Genomic DNA, 13,781 nt, shown 5'->3' on the forward strand with positions numbered 1-13,781 from the left:
GGGGTTTTGCAGCCCATGCAACAATGAAAGGTATGGTTTTGGATTGCCAAAACTAATGGAATGAGATAGTTGTTTTTTGCCAAGTTAGATACCAAACAAATTATTTCTACAAATAGTTAAAATTTGTATGTACAGACAAGGTACAGTAACTTAAAAAATATGTTAAAATTTGCAGGTTTTATTTACTAGTGAGGACTTGCCCTTTTACTACAACATTCATTTGAATGGTAGGGGCAGGTGTGTGACTGAGGTAAACCCTACCAGAGGTGAGAAGTGGAGCTGGCAGTGTGCTCAGCTTCCACCCTCCCATCAGCTGCTGCAGTGATGCCAGCCAAACCCAGCTCAAGGGGTTTTGCTTTGCTTTTCCTGATTTCAGCAGGAGTGTTTGAGCAGTGAGTGAAGGGGATAGTGACATTGCAACACACTCCTGAGAAAATCACAAGTAAATGGATAGTGGAAGGAGGTAACTACCAAACCTCTCAAAACTGGTCTCCCTCAACACTACCCACTTTCCCCTAATATTTTTTTCTCTACCCAGTATCATGCCCATTTCTCCTGTACCTTTTCACCAATTCAAAGCACTGTTCAACTCTCTGTGCCCCAAGCCGCTGCCTTCGGGCAGTGACTGACACAACCTCCGGGCAGTGACTGACACAACCTCCTCCACCACCCCATCACTGTCAACTGAGGTACAGATCTGCCCTTCCCTTCCTGCAGGTCTGGCACCCAAGCTCTGCTGGGACAGCTGCTGCCTTTCTCCACTTCCCTGGGCAAATGAGGAGATATGTGACCTCAGCCAGAGAATGCTGCCAAGCTGAGTAGTGCTGTGTGCCAAGGTGTGCCTCAGGGTTGCAGCACAGGTTCTTTGGTGAGAAGAATGAAATCCAAAAATAGCCTTAAAAGTCAGTTTAAAAGTGTGAAGTCCCAGCTTCCGTGTATGTCTAAAAGAAGGAATGAAACCAAGACCCCTCAAAAAAACCCTGTTCTTTGAGCACTGGCTTCCTCCAGCTTTGCCTTTTCTATTGCCTACATACCATCTCCATCCCAGAACACCATCTTCCTTCCCAGTTTCTACCATGACACAGCAGGCAGAATACCCTTGTGAGAAAGTCACAGTCCTTGCTGTCCCACCTCTGGCTGCCAAAGTGAGTGGGGCTGTGGATGATATCCTGCAGGCAGGGTGGCTGAGCTGTGCCAGCCTCCTTGGGCACAAGGGTGCGGGCAGGTCTGGGCTCCAGTGCCCATGGGGAGGACCTGGATCCACAGGTTGGGCTGGGGATCCTGAAGCCTGTGGGACAATCCCCAGACAACTCCATGGGAGATGCATTTGGCTCTCTGCAAGCTGAGTTACATTTTACCCTGGTAGAGCTTCAGTAAGCTGTGATGGTCCAGAGGCCTGACCAGCTGTATCCCTTTCTGTTCCAGACTGCTTTACCAACCTACTGATGTTACTCTAGACTTGTCACCCCTTTAGTTTTCCCTGTGACTTCAGTCACAGCAGGAGTAGCTCCAAGCCTGGGAACTGGGGAGAGGTGAGGCAACCCTTGGGGTTGATGAAGAAATATTTGATGTTCAAAGCTTATCTGTGGAATAGACCTGCAGAGGCCAGGAGGCAGAACTGCATTAACTCACACAGAGAATTTCCTTTTGAATGTTCAGATTTGTTCTTTTGTTTATCTATGAAAGCTGAGCCCACACCTGTCAGTCTCCTCACAACCTGTGGTGTTCATAGAACCAGAGGCTGAGTCTCAGCAGACAGGAGGAAATGCATTTGCCATAGCACTAAAGCAGTTATTCCTAGAAAACCTGCAGCAATTAATAGACAGATCTAGATGGTTTATTTCAGTGGTTGGGTTTTATACATAAGTGTCTTTTATTATGGGGTTATCAAATTTCCATTTTACAGCTCTGTGTGTCAGGGTAGCAGAAAGACTCATGCAATATGGAGTAAACAGGAGTGGATAAAATGAACTGTAATACCCTGGTTGCAATAATCTTCTCACCTTGGTTCACAGCTGCAGGAAAATAATCCCCTTCAAATCATACAAGAAATAAATCTCCAGTTCTTCTGCAAATGCTAAATGGAGATATTTGCTTTTGGCTTTGCCTGATCTCTAGAACAAGAAGAGTTGCACCAAATTACCTCCCAAGCAAACAGCTCAGTGCATCTCAGAGCCTGATTCCCCTTCCTATCTGTGCCCTGCCACTGGCAGCCATCCTGGGATGAATAAATTTTGCACTTTCACGTGCTACAGTTCCATCTGAATCCTCTACACACTCCATGGAGCTGTTGGGGCAGCATCCCCCCTCTGCAGCCTCTTGGAGGATGGATCTGGGCGCTGGCTTTGGGGCATATCCCCAGATTGCTGTCCCAGCTGCACCAGCCCTTCTCTCCTCTTCCTTTTCAGGCTTATCTGGGCCTGCAAAGAGCCAAGCCCCAGAAACATTGTCAAGGGCATAGCAGGAATTAAACTGAAATCTTTAATAACAGCTGTGCTGAAAGCTTGGTATTTATTGCCCTATCCTGAGAGGTCAGAGCAGCAATGATGCTGGGAGAGGGACCCCTCAGGTGTTCATTTCTCCTGAAAGCATACAGTTTCTGGTTTTTTGACAGTTTGAGACAGGGAAGGAAAAGGTTGCATTTCCTATTTGCAACATTTTCTTTTTTTTATGTGTGTGAATATTAAGAGCTGAGCTTCACTGTTGAAAAGATCAATTACTCTCCTGTACCTTGTAGTGCAAGTTATTCTCCCTACAAACACTGGAAAATATTACTGCATGGTCAGACACATGACAAATTGGTTTCTGTGGAGATTACAATGCAGTGAATATTGTGACATGGGGCAGCCCAAAGCTCAGTGCAGAATTTGATGATGAGGCTTTGGCTTCTCCCCACATCATCCAAAATCCTCAGGGACAGGGAGATGCACCTTTTCATGAGGATGGAGGCAAAGCCTGACAAATTCATCTGTGTAGACATGGTTACAGTTATTAAAAAAAAAAAAAAAAAAAAAAGCTTCCTGGCTTGCAGAGGCAGGTGCAGCTCACTGGTGGCTAACACTGATCTTACCACATATTATTTCTCTTAGGTGACACCCTTTGAAGACTGCAGATGCTGTGATGAGTCTCAGGGATTTGTGAGCATGGCAATGGGAAAGTGCTGGGTCTGAGACCTGTGGATCAGGACCATCTGGTCTATCAACAGGAAGAGCAGGATCCTACAGTGATGCTGTCTGGTCTGCAGCTGCAGATGTGCAGCTGTGAAACCCCTGCTATACAGGTTGTCACAGGAAAGGAAAGGTTGGCTGCTATCAGTGAGGAAGTTTTGCTTCCTCACCCCAAATACTGTGAGCAAACCACAATTTCCTCAATCTCTTTAGCTGTTTAAAGCTAGCATTGCTCTCCAGAGGTTTATTTCTGACATTCTGAGTAAATGCAGAGAAATGCTTTGATGACACACTTCTTTGAAATAATAATATTCATTGCCCATGCTCAGCAGACATTAAGCCAGAAGAGCCCATGAGATAATGGAACCTCCCTTGGTGGCCACTCAGGGTTCTTGGCTCCTCTGCACAGTCACACTGAGTCCCCACCCCTTGTCATCGAGGGAAACGCTGCCTTCTCAACAACCATTGCCAAAGAAGGGCTGGGATTATTTATGATGCAATTAAGTATCAGACATTTAAATGTATCTACATAGGAAAGAGCATGGAGTTTCGTACTCCGTGGAATGACTTCTGTCTCCTGCTTTACCTAGGAAAGCTTTAAATGAATGGAGTAGGTAAGGGCAAAGTTAGAGAATTCAGAAAACTTCACCCACCAGTGATTGTCATGCCATCCATAGTTATAAAAGCTGTACTGGAAACCACAGTGTGTAATTAGAGGAAGTGGATGTTTTCACATTCTCTGCCTGTGTACTCTCCCGCAGGAGTGTAAAATCCTGCTTGCTCTTCACACCCCTTGCCAGTCTCTCAGCTGAAGGACAGCATAATAGGCATCTGCAAGGAGCACGAGCCAGCTCTGTGTATGCTTCTGCTTTGAAATAAACACCTCTAGAATCCAGCTCACAGCTGGGAACAAGCCCCAGCCCCTGATATTATCTGTGCAGTGGCACTGAAATGGATCTAGCTGGGCATGTGGCTCAGAGGGTGGTTGGTGAGCAAGGAACCCTGGCAGGGTTTGCTATCCTGCAGGGCCAGGATGATGCTGGTGGCACCAGGTGAGGGGAGGAAGAAGTGGAGGAGCCAGGCCTGGAGGAGGGGCAGCAAGCCTCAGTTTTGCCCTGAGACACCAGAGCAAAGTGCAGCATCAGCTCAGATCACAAGCTCTTTCAGCTGTTTTTGGCATTGCACAGGAAATATAAGGCAGCCCATTCTTGTGTGCACCTTCTCTGCAGCCCCTTTACTGCAAGAAGACCATGCAGTAAATGTGAATGCTGAACACAAGGTACCACCCCATCCCTGGCTGCCAGCAATCCACACACCCAACAGGGCAAGCTGGGAGTACAGTGAGGGTCCTGAGCAAATGCAGTGGAAACAACCACCCAGTGATGACACCTTCTCGCATGGTTTTGTATTCAGACCTTAGCTAAGAATTACCAGATTGCCCTGTCCCAGCAAATACATGAGAAAGATATTCCATGAGAAAAGTGTCTACAGTTCAGGAAGTTGCCATCTTCAGCTTTTCCATATGACAAAGGTGCAGGAGATCCACAATACAGAAGGCTATATGCACCAAATTAAACACTGTGGGAGGATTGGAGCCATCAGCAAGGTGGGGAGCAGAGAACAACATCTTGTAGGGCTCCCAGCAGTGGGTTGAATGCACTTTCTTCCTGCAAATCACCCCTGCAAACAGAATCAATGGTTCCCAACAGGGTGGCCATGCTGGCAGGTAAAAGGTACCTGGCCCCCCAGTGTTTGTAACCATTAGCCCAAGAGTCAATAGGGACCAGTGACCTTCCTGGCCCCAAGTTATTGCTTAAGAGTTTAAAGGAGGGATGTAAGCAATGATAACATGCTCCAAAGCTCATATCCCTGTCCAAAATCTGGGGATGCTGCAGGTCTGTGTTTCCTTTGTTGCCAAGGAGTGATTTAGTTAAAGGAAAGGGGAAATCACCCAATTTCCTTTGGCTGGAAATGTTTTTTCTCAAAGAAACCCTCCAAGCACATGCTGAAACCCCATTGGTGGCCTAATCCCCCTTGCTGTGTCATTGCACAGGCTCTTGCACAGTCTGGTCTCAAGGTAATTATTTTTAGGGTTAATTTCAGAGCAAGGGAAGATATTCATGCTCCCAACAAACTACACTGTTAAACACAGTTTTCCTCTAGGTTTACACACACATAAAAAGGTTGTACTAAAGCCAAACCTGGAATAGAAATGTTTGAAACAACCTCCCTCTTGTTTGCTCAGTCCCAGAGCAGTATTGATTTAAGAATATTGTCTTGATGGTAACCTGTTGAAAAAGTTTAAATTCCTTTCACAACCTGGAGAGAAAAGAGGGCCTCTCAGTGAAGGTTCTTCCTGGCACTGGCAGGGGTTGGCACTCCTCAGGCAGCTATCTGTGCTTATTAATTCTGCTGGAAGGCTGCACTGGCCCATCAGAAAAAAAAAAAGAGAGCTCTGGAAAAGCACAAATTAAAGTAGTTGGTAATTCCCCTTTAGCCTGTACCTAAGCATGCAGGTTTAAATGAGATACAGCTTCAAAACAGTGATTTGGGAAGGCTGTGCCAGTGCTGGAGCCCTGCTGGGATTGTGCTGGCTCCTGGGTCAGGGGGCTGCACTCCAAAAGGCTGAAGACAGCTGAAAGGGGCAATGCATGCAGGGGCATCTCTGGGAGCGTGTACAGCTGTGGAACAAAAGGCCCACAAGTGCAGGCCGTGGAGGCTGGAGGAGGAAGGGTGTTTTCCAGCATCCCTTCCTCTCTCCAGCTGCTGCTGGAGCGCAGCCGCAGCACGGCTCGCACACCCTGCTCCACCCAGCTGCTCCGAAAGGGCCCTTTTGGCAGGGAAGGGCTGCATGAGGATCAAAGGCATCGCACAGCACCAGCTCTGCTGCCAGGCCGAGCTCTGCTCTGCAGGAAACCCCTGCAGCTGCAGAACGAGGGGCTGCAGAGCCTCTGGGCAGCTGGCCCAGCGCCCAAGGGACAAGGAGCAGCTGTCACACTGCTCTTGGACATGCTGGGCGTTGCTTGGCTGTTGCCCCAAACTCCTCTTCCCTTCTAAGCTCACAAGTCCCCTCCTTCATCCTAAGGACACCTCCTCACCTTATGCACCTCCCTATTCCGAATGCTAGTCTCTGCCTACCACCATACTGCGAGACTCCGAGTGTGTCCCTGTCCCTGTGTCCCCCGACAGGCAGTCCCACTGCTTTGCAGTCTCCTCACAGGGCCAGGGCTGGCCACTGGGAATGGGTGCACTTGGAACTGAGCAGCTCTGGCCACCACCATTCTGTCCAGTTACACTCCATTGCTGACAGAAGCCAGACCAGACAAAGCCAAGCTTTTTCTTGGACAGAAAGGAACTACGGGACCACACTTGGCCCAGGGAAATTCTCCATCCCAGACCAATGCAGGACATTATTTTGTTTCCTGGGATAGAGATGACTGAGTCAAAGAGGGTTAAAACATCTGGGAACATAGGAGAAATGCCTTTTGATGAAATTAGCTGTTGTTTTCAAAAAAATGCCTGGGTTGAATGCTGAAAGTTTTGGTATGGAAATTTCTGTGATGAAACTGCAGCACAGAGAGTTGGGGATGCCCACAGAGAATTGTGGTTGAAACACTCCAGAATACTTCCAAATACCTTGCAAAATGTTGTATCATTTGCCATCAAATATCTGCCATGCACTTGGAGATCCCTGGCCCGAGCCCACTCTGTGCAGCCTGCTCTTGTACAAGGACAAGTTTTTAGCCTAAACACTGTCTTTCCAACAGTGATCTCAGTACTGCCAGGAGGGTTTCAGTGTGAGGCTTCTTCAAAGTGAACAAACCTGTGACCTCCCCTGGCCACTCCATTCACCGGCTGTGTGTCAGACTCTTTCTGCTGGCTGCTGAGGGACCAAGGAACAGCTTTCCACTTCTGCTTGTGACAATCTCCCCACTGAACTCCAGTCGAGTTATTTAAGTGCCCAACAAAAGCATAAAATGTATATTAAAGGGACTTTAAAAAACCATAGGAATAGGATCTCAGTGAGACAAAGGCATAAACATGAAAGTAGTCTTAATTAAAGCAAATTTCCTGAATTATCTCAAGTTAATGGTAATTTTGTAATGTCATGCATACAATCATCGGAGTCAACATTCTTTTATGTTTATGTTATATATATTGTTCTATGGAACAACATGCAAATCACTTCAGGGTTATCAGTTTGTTGTCATCCCCATTCATACCTTATGAGTTTTATGCAGAAAGTATGAATTGAGGCAAAATATCTAGACCTTACCAAAGCCACAGATTTGTTAGATAAATTATGACAAGAAATACACTTCCATGAAACCATGGGGCCATATAGCCATCTGCATACATGTACATTCCCTGGTCATGGACTGAGTCAATTCAGGGGTTAAAACCACATTTTTTCTCACCCCCAGCATAGTGAAATGTAAATAGGCCACTTGTTTTGCTGCTCTGCTCCGTGTATCAGCCACAGAGGGTCCAGAAGTTAGTGCTTAGCTGGCAATTTCGCTGATAATGAGGGAGGCAGAGCTGCCTGTTCATTTACAGCCACATCACCTCTGCTGACAGAAGTAAAAATGGGCTTCTGTCAACATCAATAAACAAATTAGAAACTACTCTGGAGAGGCAGATCTCTAGTAGCTCCATTGCGTCAACAGCGAGAGGATGGGAGGGCCAGGCCCTTCCAGCCACCCACTGCAGGGATGTGAGAGACCTGGCTGCCTGTAAGGCTGCTCCTCTCTGCTGCTGGCCTGGTGTGAAGGCAGCCTGGGGACCCTGGCCAGGTGCAGACCAAGCAGGGCTACACTCACTGGATATGGTGGCTCAGAGTTCGCTGGCCTGGCTCCACCAGGTCACTGCACCAGGCAATAACTGATGTCCTACAGATGGCAGGAACTTCCATCAAAAAATGGGGTATTATCAGAAAATGCCAGTTCATCAAATTCAGCAGCCTTTGAACCAGTTTCCCTGGTTTAAGGGAACTGCTTTGAACAGTTTCTAAAGATCTTCTAAAAAAAAAAATAAACAGATTTTTTCAGGATCTGCCTTATTCCTTCCTGGTTTCTTAAGCTGCACAGTTGCCAAGTACTTACAAGCTCCACAGGGCTACTAATATTTCAGACTTATTATTTTCCAGGGATGAGAAACCTGGAATGGCCTAGCATAACTAGGGCTTATAGGTCCCTGCAGAACAGAATACAGCCTGGCATCCTGGAAGATACCCTATCACACCAGGGACATAAAGGTTCCAAAGCCCAGGGAACAAAGAGCCTGGGCACATTGATGAAGACTTTAATAACACAGAATGAAATTCATGGACTAAAAGAAGTTTATAGGAACACCAAACCCTAAACCAATTAAACCCTCAGGATCTCCATTCAGGTTTCATACTATCAAAACTTCATTTTGAAATCTAACATCTCCTTTGTTGTCTGTGAGGAACAGACCCACCACCTGTCCTCCCACCCCTGAGAAAGGAGAATGCTTGTGCTTTCTAACTCTCCATCCTTTGCTCTCTCTTCTTGCAGTACCTGCAGGTTTTCCTGTATATTTCTTATGGGAAAATACATTTCCCTCAGTGCTGCCTTCATTATATTGAGGGCACACAATTTCTTACTTTATTCAAGTGCTTATCTCTCCTGTGTTTGATGTTTATAAGAGCTATTTGTACCATGATTTCCAAAGTGTTTTAATAATAGGTGTTGCTTCCTTTATGTATGCCAGAGTGAAATTGCCTGTATGAGATCCAGAGATAGGGAACTGCTCTGGCTATGATAGACTCTTCTTCTGGATAAATGTTTCCTTCCACCACCCAGGGCAAGACTGGATGTCCAATTGGGTGGGTCATTTAATGCTGCTGGAGGGAGCAAAGGCTGCTCTGTGCAGTCCAAGGGCTTTTCGTGCAAGGATATAAGTCCACAGCCCTCATTGTCTTATCTGTGCAGAGCTGTTTGGATGCCTTTCCAGCCCTCAGCTCAGAGAAAACTGGTCCCCAGGGCTCATTCTAAAGGTGACATTCAGGGCGTTTCGTAAACATGCAGATGCCTAGCTTTGACAGACACACATCCCAGACCCCAAAGGAGCAAGGCACACACTTATAACCTCCCTCACAACTTAAAGTGCTCCCATTGCTGTTTCTGGATTATTACCTGTGGCTAACCATCTGCTTAGTTATAAGGTCCAGCTTGAACTCCTCATTAACAACCTTATTAGATATCCACACATTCCTCCAGAGCTCTGGTTCAGCCTCACATGGTGCAGGTGGGCATAAAGAAGCACCAGCTGCAAAGAGTGTCAGACCAACCTGAGAGCAGAGAAGGTGTCCTACAGTTCCACAGGATTTGGAGGAAAGGCACTAAATACATCCCATTTCTTTTGCATGAGGGAAGTAAAAGCAGCAAGTGACATAGGGAACAAGAGAAAAGAACATGAGGAAAGACAATGGGGAGAGAAAAGATTTCCCCATTGTCACCACCGAGGTTTTGTGCCTGCAGCAGGGATTATGAGATGACTTTTGATGTCAAATAAATCATGGCCTCATACATCACCCTACTTTTCTTTCAATTACTTGATTACCACATCACCTTGTGCATTAAGAGCACCTGCCTCAAGGTTGTAATATTGTACCTTCTGCAGAAACAAGCAGAAATCATCACCCTGCTCAGCATGGTGCTTTTTTTGGTCAAAAAAACATCAGAAGCACAGGCAGCTCAGATGACAATGCTGCCCTCTGTAAACAGCTGGCCACCCCCTCAGGAACAGAACAGATGCAAAAAATAAAATGTTAATAAGAGGTTAGGATTCGATAAATGGAGAGACAAACACTTTGATTTGAGGACTGGCCTGTCCTTTCCTCATCCTGATGGCATAGATTTACTGAACTCAGAGACAAAAGAATGCTCGGTCCTTCATCACTTTCTCTTTGGTTGTCTGCTTTTGTTGTGTTTACTGCTCACATCCAGTTGTCATGAGAACTGCTCAACCCCTTGCACAGACACCTGTGCACAGAACATGCCTTTACTGACTGACCCCCACCTCCAGCAGTACTTCACTCTGGGCCTCATCAGATTTCCAGCACAGGAAAATTTGGGCACTCCTTCCAGTGCTTTGATTTTGATTAAAAACATATCTTTAATTCTACTTATAATTTTGAAGAACTTGGATAATTTTAACAGAGCTTCAAGAAAAAAAATCACATGGTTTTTCATCATCTAATTACTGCATCAAAGCTTGAAAAATTATGGATTTGCTACGGTCCATATTTCAGATGAGGGCTCAATGCCAGTTTGCCATTGGGAACTAAAGATAAAGCAAAGATGAAAGAGTAAATGCAGTCCTGTATGTTCAGCACAGAAGCCAACCATACAGTTTCAGACACAACCACATAACTGATTTGGAAAGGAAAACTCAGCTACAGTTTGAGAGAATTCAGTGCTACCTGGAGCAATGATCACTCACTCTCTTAATGGAACTTTATCAGAAAAACAAAAACATCCTTAATATTCCTAGCACAAACCAGGCATGGATCCAAAAATATTTTACCTCTGAGCAACTGGGGAAATGAGCTTTTTCCACCGTGCGTTCTCCTGCAGTGACTCACCAAGGAACTCAGCCCCAGTGCAAGGCATCCTTGCACAGTGATCCATCAGGAGCAGTGCTCAGCCAAGCATATGGCATCACAATCACAGGCAGCAAGCAAGCTGAACATTTATTTCACCATGGGTATGAAATGCATATATAATTACATCCCCTATGCAGATAAGCATACAACCTCAGAGAGCTCCATTACAATATTAAAGCATGGCGAATGATGGTTTTCCTAAAAGTTCTACCAGTATTTCAAATATTCAAAACAAAGCTCTGTTCGTGTCAGTTTGTTCATGTTATGTTTGGTTTGTCCCAAATGACAAGCGGATCCCTACTGTAAGGCACATACATGCATAATCCTGTTTGGGAATGAAATTACAGGAAAATATTTGCAGGACAAAGGTTGGCCCTACCCCATCTTGTGCTGTGAGTGTTCCCTCCCATCCATCATCTCAGGAGAATAAAGCATATTTATTGTCCTTACTGTATTAAAGAAGAGATGCTGATTGATACCTTTAAGCTCAAAAGGCACAGCTGGATGATGGAAAAAAGACAAGAGGACAAGCAGACCTGCTTTCCTTGCTCCTCTTTGCTTCTCCCCAGGTCCTCTCTCCCCATCCCAGCCACCCCCTGCCTCCTCTACGGCCAGATTCCATTCACTGAACCAGCAGTACACAATGCAGGGGGAAAAAAATTAAAAATAGTAATCTATTTCCATCTTTGGAAGTTGTGTTGTCCTGGCAAAGGGTGTGTGAGGCATGCCAGCCGGCACAGGGAAGGGGTTGGGTTGCAGGTGAGGATGCTCTGTCGCTGCTGCATCGCTGAGCCGCTGCCCCGCTCGGAGCAGGGAGCAGGGGAGCAGAGGAGCAGGGAACAGGGGAGCAGGGAACAGGGGAGCAGGGGAGCAGGGGAACAGGGGAGCAGGGGAACAGGGGAGCAGGGGAACAGGGGAGCAGGGGAGGCGGAGGGCAGACCCAGAGGTGCCGAGTCCTCACCTGAAGGGCGGTACGAGCCACCTCCCAGCCTGCTTCGGAATGACTCAGGAGCCTGGCAAAACGCCTGAATGATTGCCAGCTATTCATGTGTCATTTTTGATGTGTTGGAAAGCAGCTCATGGAGACACGTTGTTCTGACAGCGAGACACACCTTGTTGTCGCTCAGCTAGGGGAGAAGGCATTTGCTTTTCAGAGGATATTCCATGAAGTCCCTGCTTACCAGCCACCATCCTGAGACCACACAGAGGTCAGTGTTAAGACCTGCCAGCTGCAGTCACGTTGGGACCTCTGATTTTTTGTCAAAATAAATGCCAACATAATGCAGGTTTTTACACGCAATATATCCTATATAAAAGGAAGCAGTCAGTGTACCTGTTTACTTGGTGGTGTATATTTTTGCAATGAATTAAAATGCCAAACTGAATTTTAAGGACTCAACTGAAGATATGCACAAAGGCAAGCAGACTGGGTGCAGGAAGTCCATGTCGCTCACTGATTTTGGGGAAAACAAGACAATAGAAAATGTCCCTCATCTCACATTGTCTCAAGCATTTTTAAATGAATGTGCAAGATCTATCACACTACAGCTAATAACAGAGATGGAAATGTGTCTCCCACTGTACCAGAGCAAGAGAAGCAAGATAAGAAACCAGAATTACAATACCACAGTGCCAAATTTCTGAACTCAACCGTAACTATGGCAATCTTCATTCACAGTATTTGACTGAGACTGTAGAAAAATAGTGCACTTAGCAAGCTTGAATATATCACTGCCTCACCATTACAAATGTCACAAAGACATGAACTTCTACAAAAATAAAACTTTGTAAGAAATCATTTAACATTACCTCTGCATTGCCTGTTCATGCTGACTGCAGGAACTTGGCTTTTCAGAGTAGCCAAGCATTAAGGGAGATACATTTCAAGAGACAGGCAAAAAAAAAATAGAAAATTAAGTATTAACATAAATTCTAATACACTGTCCTCTTATTGTGCAATTACTGTTAAGAGCTGATACTGTCAGCAACAGTATTCTGCTTTTCCTGGGTTGTAAAAAGCGAAAAGGGGGCACTGGGCCAAATTCTTCTCTCATTTATATGTGTGTTCTTCCCTCCCACCTTCATTGGCGTCAGCAGCCTCGGCTTGCTGCATTGTCATAGTTCTGAGTGCTCCCCATATGTAAGCTCAAATAAAGGAGTAGTCTGGTATTAACAGAAAACAAAACAAAACAGAAGAAATGGATCAATATAGCACATTTCCTCTCTGCATCCAGCTCCCCTGATGTTCTGGGCTGTCAGGGAGTGCTTCACTCACCAGCTGCTCCCTGGTATGTGGTACAAGCCTGTTGTTCATCTCTGCTTCCTACAGCATTTTTCTCTACTCTTCAGGTACAGAAAGTAACTGACAGAAGATAAAGCAAAACAATAAAAAGTAACCATTTTCAAACATCAAAACTAAACTTTTCTTAATAGAGGTGTTTGGTTTGAGACAGCCAGTGAACAAGTTTTTACTTGCTACTTATTGATGTCCAGGAGAAGCCAGAGAATGCTCTGGATGCTATATTTATTTCAACATTCACAATATCAATGCATCATGTAGAGCAACTGCACCATACACGTGTTTGACAAACACTTAAGCTAATCCATAGCCACGAAAGTCTGGTTAGTGGTGCTTGAATGCAACAAAGAAGGCATTTCTAGTTCACAGGGATGGGCACATTTCTGGCAGGACTCATCACTGAATCCCAACTGGGTCAGAAATATCTGGCTTCCCAGTATCACACTACATCTGGGGGTTTGGCCTTGGTAACAAGACCAAAACAGGCTTGGCCACAGTAACAAAACAAAAGGTAAAGGTGGCAAGGCAAGGCACTTGGCAGAATTTTGATTGCTGCAGGCAAGAAATCATGAAAACATGATGGTCCGCACTGTGAGTGCTGTAAAGATGGCCTTAAGGAATGACCATGAAAACTGGTACAGTGTGGGAAGAGACTCAACTATGCTACAGTCCCTTTCTCCTTAAG

This window comes from Catharus ustulatus, chromosome 1 (genome assembly GCF_009819885.2).
Source record: "Catharus ustulatus isolate bCatUst1 chromosome 1, bCatUst1.pri.v2, whole genome shotgun sequence".
NCBI lineage: Eukaryota > Metazoa > Chordata > Aves > Passeriformes > Turdidae > Catharus > Catharus ustulatus.